Source organism: Nannospalax galili, unplaced genomic scaffold (assembly GCF_000622305.1).
Source record: "Nannospalax galili isolate Female #2095 unplaced genomic scaffold, S.galili_v1.0 scaffold974, whole genome shotgun sequence".
NCBI classification, from domain to species: Eukaryota; Metazoa; Chordata; class Mammalia; order Rodentia; family Spalacidae; genus Nannospalax; species Nannospalax galili.
In genome coordinates, this window is record NW_008335438.1 from 85,137 (window position 1) to 92,827 (window position 7,691).

The window sequence follows — 7,691 nt, forward strand, 5'->3', positions numbered from 1 at the left end:
AACTTAAAAAACTGATTCTAGAATCATTGCAGAAGAGAAAATGTGTAACAATAAACCAGCTTTTGAAAGAGAAAAATAATTATGGGAACATTTATTCCTAGATATTAATGTATGTTATAAAATTATAATAATAAAGTATGGTAGTGAAGTGGAAATGGATAAGAATGATGAAGCATGGGACTCTTGGTAGATTAACATGGCTCCAGTGGATGGAGGACACTAAGATTCACAAAGTAGACTCTACAGGCCATATGTATATATAAAACAGAGTACATTAAACTGGGTGGGGGCAATGATGGGAGAGGAGTGGATGTAAGTAGCATTAATTGCAAAGATTCAATAAAAAGGATTGCTGGAACTCAAAAGAACTGGATACGAAACACGGAAAATTCATGAAAACATTTCATGTAACCAAGGAAAGGGTTTGGGACAATTCACTACATGTGCAAAAACAACAACAACAACAAAACCAAACATATTAGAAGCAATATAGGGTTGGGGATTTAGCTTAGCTGGTAGACTGTTTGCTTAGCATGCATGAAGCCCACAATTCTGCTTGGGATACAAGAGAGCCTGTCTCAAAAATAAAGTAGAATAAAGCAATAAGAAAAATGCACTCCAGAAATTTGAAAGTAAAAAAATCTAAAATGCGTAATTATAAAAGAAGAAAATATTGAAGAAAAACATTTTGGCAAGGAATATTTTAAGTCAGACATAGGAATCAATTAATCTGATGTCATGTGAACGATCTACCATAAATGTAATTCACTAAATTGAAAGGTAATAAAATGTTACTACTGCCCAGGCTAGAAGGTAAATATTTAGAATATTTAAAGAATTTCTGTTAATAAGAAAATAGATGAATATGTTAAGGAATATGAGCAGGTTGTTTCAGAAAGAAGACAAAGGGCTAAAATTAATTAACAATCAGCAAAACACCAATGAGCAACAATGAGATATCAGGGTTTTTGTCCATTTTTTATTTGAATTTTTGTGTATTTTCTACACAACATCTTAATCATATTTGTACTTCATCCCTCATGGGCACCTCCCATAGCCCCCCACTGAATTCATGCATTCCGTCATTTATGTTAAGGCCCATCGAGTCAGTTTTATCACATAATTTGAAAGATAAAGAGAAAGAAGAGTTGGGTGAGGTGAAGAAAATGGCGGCACAGATTCCTGGCCACGCTACCGGCAGTGAAGAGCTATTTCTAGAGGAAATTTTCAGTGTTTATTAAAATTTTATATGCATAATCTCTTACATGGTAATTCTAAGCTTTATCCATAGAAAACCATTCTCATATGCACAGAGAGCATAATCTTCACAATACTGATGGTGGCAGACTGAAGACAGCTTCGTGGCCAGCAGTGAGTACGGTTGAATGAAGCATGCTACATCCACATTATGGAAGCCGATTCAGCAGTGAACAAATGAGGCAATCTATATGCTCTAAGCAGGAAGGTCTCTCAGGTACATCTTCAGTTTTTAAAAGCAATTTTCAAAACAATACACAATGTAATCCAATTCCAATAAGAAAGAAAACAAAAATATAACTTCAAATATATATAAACACATACACACACACACATATATATATATATATAAACATATGAATGTTTAGCAGAAGATATGGCCATATATCTATCAAGCTATGTTGGGTTAATATACATGAGACCGCTGTGAGATTTCTGGGCCATAGAGCCCCAGAATTATTTGCAGAATTATTTGTTTGAATTTCTACAAGAATCTAAAGTGTATTATTAACAATACTAATTATAAATTAAAAATCACAAAAATTCAAGCACACAGCATTATGTCTCATGATTTAGAAAGTTTGCTCAAAGTCTTTAGCTTATATTATGTAACTACACATTCCTACCCCCAAGAAAACTTACTTCTCTTTGAGGATGTTCCCTTGGAAATACCAATGCCAGAGAACTCATCCTTTAGTTAATCAGGTGCACTGCCTGTGCTCAGGGGTAACAGATGTATCTCATATCCAAACCTTGGCTAATATGTAGATCATTAACTCAGGTCTGATTCACATTAAATTTTGTGAAGCTAGAAGGGGCCCTTCTTTTCTCTGTTAAATAAAATGCTCACAATTTCAACCCTCCACTGATGTGAGTTGATTGTACTGCTCCAGCTTTCCCTCAGATTATCCCCAGTTCTCCGTATGATAGTCATCACATCACTGACTAAAATCTAGTCTTTAGTCAGACACAATAAGTAATAATTGTACTTCTGATTACCATCAAACAAGTAAACTAGTACACATACACAACACAAAGCCATTTTGCTCAGCATTACATTTCCCCCCCCCTTTCTCCCAAACAGAAAAGTTGTGCAAAATAAATTGGGGCCAAGTTTTGCTGAGGTAGTTATATCTATACAGGACCTGTTCTAGAATGTCTTGGTAGATTGGTCACCAATTTTCTATTCCTAAGCCTTCACCAGAACTAGCCAAGCAGGCCTAAACTGTCACTGGGCTTTATCCTTCACGCTGGTCTTTGAAAAACTCTGGGTTTTGAATTTTCAAACAAAAAAGAAGCAGCAGCTGCCAGAGTGGCCTCATGCCACTTTCTGGTGCTGTATTTTACAGGTTCAGTTTGACTCAGCCATCCTCACTGAGTGCTGTTAGGTTCCAGGCACAGTACAGGAACTGGGGGACAGAAATGAGCCCCACAGTCTCTCCCCCTGGACTCAAAGTCTTGTGATCAACAAGATAGATTTGAGAAGAAATTACAGTTACATCAATGGCTTTACTTAGTCAGCAATTATTGCTAAGCCCTGGCGTGTGCACAGTGCTAAGCCTGGGAGCCAACAGCACAGAAACACTGACCCTCAGGCACTTGCAGGCTAAAGGGAACGAAGGGGATGGACAGGATGTGCCTGACAACGATAGAAGTACAGCATCCTCGAAGAGGCTTAGGAGGGGAAAGGAATGTGTTTCTTTGGGGTGGGGAGGTCAGGAAAGGCTTCTTTGAGAGAGATTCAAGGCATGAGCTGTTTGAAAAATGAGAAGATACACCCAGGAATGAGAGGTGGAGGAGTTATAGAGGGCATGAGCCTGTGCCAGATGCTGATGGGCACCTGGCTTCCACCCTACGAAGGCTTCTGTTCCATCTCTTGCCACCCTGCCTAGCTCTCTCCCTTAGTCCCCAGCCATCATCCCTGTACCTGGCCCCTCTTCTTCCTAGAATAGCAGTAAACCCCTGGCACTATCTCTGACCTCCCCATTTCTGCCCTTAGTGACTCATCCTGTCCTCACTCACCTCATAACTATCCAAATGACAGAGGCAAAATGACTGACATCAGCCTGCATTTTAGTAATTCTTTTTTGGCTGCCATTTCGTGTGTGCAAAATTGTGCCCCTACAAAAGTATAGAGCACTCATCCTCCCAAGGCCGCCCAGGGATGCCAAATCATCATAATGGTCCCACTTACTGTCTTTGCTTTTGGTAATGGGGATAGTCAGGAAAACTCTCTTATACACCACCATTTTTCTCCTGTGGTTTAATATACACTTCCAAATTTGTGATTGAATTTGATATAATCTGTATTTTAAGGTCTATACACCACTAGGAAAGCTTCTGAGCTCATTGCAATAATTTCTGGTACTGAATAACACCTGCTACGTTGAGGAATTTTCCAGTATTCTAACATATGTCATGAGCAAGTCTCCCAACCTCCAGTCCTGTGCTTAGCTTCTCTCCTAATTAAAAAGAAAAATGATATGTATACATGCTAAAAGTTGATGCCTGCTTCCTAATTATTCAGCAACATGACTTAGCTGTTTTGAAAGGAGAATAGAGAGCAGAGAAAACTTGCTCTTGTCAGGAGTGTGGAGAATAGGAAGGGATGGACAACCTTTGCACCCTCCTTTAATACTAGGGGTTCATTGGTAATTGTTCTGTTGCTTTTCTTCTTTTGGGTCAGCTAAACACCCAGATTGGCAGACTAGAGTTTGCGCTAGATATCATACATACTTGCTGCTCAGTTGCACAAACTGTAAATCCTTGTCAATGGGACACATTAATGAATAATTTTCAGTCACGATGTTGAGAGAAGTAGAGAGAAAATTCTTAAGCAAAGCAGGTAGAAGTTTACGTGGGAGAGAATGTTCAATGCTGACAACTAGGTCTTCAAAAACATGTCAGAATATTTTCTTTTAAAATAGTTAATATTTTCCTTTTGTAATTTATCAGAGAGGAAAGAGTATGGAAACATTAACCTAAACTTTGATGTAGATAAATCACTGTGATATGAAGATTCTGTCTCCCATTTGGGAGCATACATGAATATTATTTTCTTTTTATAAGTAAATAATATTTGGGGTCTGCAATGGGGATAGAAAATGACAAATCATATTTATTTCTTGCTAAGCCATGATGGTACATACCTGCAATCCCAGTACTTAGGAGACTGAAGCAAGAGGATTGCCATGAGTTTGAGGCCTATCCTGGGCAACACAGAGAGACCTTAATGTCAAACAAACAGACAGATCGACAGACAGAAAGACACACACACACACACACACACACACACACACACACACATCCTCTCGCAAAGTATGGTTATCATGGTATATGATGAAGCTATTATGTTATTCCTGAAATACGGGGACATTTAATAAATAAGACCTACAATTAGAAAGCTATAAAATGTTATTTATAGAGAGTTCTCAAATACTCATTATGTCTGCAAAAACAAGGAAAAAGGCTTATGGCTTAAAAGTAAGAAAAAACATGGCATTCCAAATTCAAAAATTAAATGTAAATCAAAAGTAGAAGACTGAAGGCTATACAGAAGGAGTTGAGTGGAAACATATTATTAACCTAACTATATAGTGTTTTGAGCGTCTTTTGTCTTCCTCGTTTTCTGAAATTTCTTTGGTAAGTATATGTAATTTGTAACACGAAGTAAATTCTCTTAATTTATTGACAAGAATCCTTTTCCTTCTTTTTCTCACCATTTTGAGAGCTGACCTTTCAGAGCCTCCATTAAGTTGGTGGCCCTGCTATGGGAACATGAATGTAGGGATCTGTTCTGCATAGTTGAAAAGTGCAGACTGGAAGCTGACAGAGCTTTGTCTTTTTATGCTTCGTGTTCTTGGGAAAATTGCTTAACTTCTGTGAACTTGTGTGATCACCTCCCAAACTAATAGGAAAACCAAGAAAAAGTGAATAAAATCTTTGAAAATGGAAACTGCTTTGCCAATACTGATTACCTTACTATTACAGGTTTTCTCTCACCTCTTGAAAGACTGAACCTATAAAAATTTTTATGATCTTTTGCTGACAAATCCTGAACAGTGTTAGAAATCAAGACACATCATAACCTGCACCCACTTTCATCTTTATTTCTCTTTTTGTCTCTACCCCTCATAAATACATGAATCTTACATGGCTTTTTTCCCCCTATTTCTTTTTCTTCTTTATACATGAATTTCAACCAGGAACACCTGCTGTTAGATTAAGAGTTACTTTATGATATATTTCTTCAGTTGTGATATTTAAATTAAGTCTTGTTTTTAAAAACTTGCATCCAACTGATCTTACAAACTCAAAGAGCCAGAAATATATATCAAATACCTCTGCAGCTAAAGATGATATTCCCTAGGAGTTCAAACCTATCTAAGCAGGAAACACTTGTGCCCTGGGTGAACTTTAGCTAGCATACTAAGTATGATCATTTTTAGGTGTTGGTTTACCCTTCTATTCTGAAAAAATTATCGAATGAGACATAGCTTTGTTTATTTAGAAGGCCGTCTAATTTATAAAAAACTTATTACTACCACTTCAAATATACAACACTTTGGGGGATAGATTTATTTTGAATATTATAACATCATTTCCTTTGCCTGCTCTACCTATCCCCACCCCCAATATGTCTTCTCTCATAAATTGTCTTTATCCAGAATTAATGATTGGTTTCTTCTAAAGTCACATCTGCCTTCCATATTTAATTCCTCAAATGAAGTAGAAAGTCTGATCCTTTCAAAATTTTATCTAATGAGAAACTACAATTTTAAAATAGGAAACGTCCATTGTATTAAAAAGCAATTGCATAATTATATGCATATATTTAATAATTGTTAAACATATGCAATGAATATATCATATAAATGTACCTATATGTTTATGTCAATGATATTTTTCATTTAACTCATCATTTAAGAGACTTGACTTAGTGGTTAAAAACATGTGCTGTACAAACATGAGGTCCAGAGTTCTGATTATAGCACCCCAGAAGAAAGTTGGGTATCTCCTGCATGCCAGTAACATTGGCATCAAGGGGAACAGAGACAGGAAGATTACCAAGGCTGGCTAGCTTCAAAAGAAAAAAAGAAAACTGTGAGCTCCAGGTTCTGGAAGATACCCTGCCTCAAAGGACTAGGTATAGAGTGATAGAGGATACTTGATGCCCTCCTCCTCTGATCTCTGCATGCACAGGTGTGTGCATCCTACACACACACACACACACACACACACACACACACACACACAACCAAATAAAATAATAAAGTAGAAAAGAGACAGGATGCCTGAGTCAATCTGGTGTCTTTCATGTTGTGACATTTGTCCTTCTAATTATTTTATTTTGAATGGTATTGAATGTTTAGGGGAAACAATGGGTTTCAACTTTGGCTGTACAGTTGATCAGCTACAGAAATTAAAAGTCCCAGTGCCACAGCAGCATTCCTAAACCATGAAATCAGAATCTCTAAGGGTGAATCAAGGCAACTATGTGTTTCAACTGTTTGCCTCAGTCTGAGAATCACTGTGTTAACCTGAGTCAATGTGAGAAATTCTTAAAGTTCAACTGACAGTTGCAGGGATTCAGTATGGTTAGTGCGAGTGCTCAGAGGGACAAAACTTCATAAATGCAGATGGTGGATATAACTGTAATAAAAAAAAAGTAATTTAAGAAGATACATACTCATTATAAGCTGTGGGGATCTCAAATATAGATCTACAGGATAAATGAAAACATATTCTTATTTTACCCTAGTGGGTCCTGGTGGCAGGAGATAAAATTTCAAGTGAATGAATTATGCATAAAAAATCAAAAAGTTCTGTAGCTGAAATGACTTAGTCAATGGGAATCCAATGCGAAAGAAAACTTTGTTAGCTGATTCAAAAAGGGAGTCTGGTGATGATTAAGGTACTGACGTCAAAGTTGCATGCAAAATGCTGGAATAGATTTTGTTCCATGAGATTGGATTGCGGGAAAAGTAGTATTTGTAGATCAATATATTAGGTAGCATTTAATTTAAATATCTCGTGATTTAAATTAAGAAATTAAATATCGATAATTTCAAACACATCTTTAAGCATCTGTAGATTAAAATTCACCCTTCAAGAGATAGTAAGGCATTTTCTAATTCTTGAGCCCACTTATTTTGTTGGTCTTACATTACTTTTTATAACTTGTAAGAATTAAACTACTCAAGGACAGAGATTGTCACTTATTGATTTGTTTTTAAATGTGTCCAACTGTTTGTATCCTGAATTCTATATTATGTTTCAAATTTGCTTTGTAACTGTTTCAAATTTAACTACATTAAAACTATCCCTTAAAATAAAAAGAAAAATCAAAAACAACAACAAAAAAAACCACATCCAAGTGTAGATTCAGATTTTGTGTGAACAGAAGCACACATCATTTGGACAGTTGACAGTTC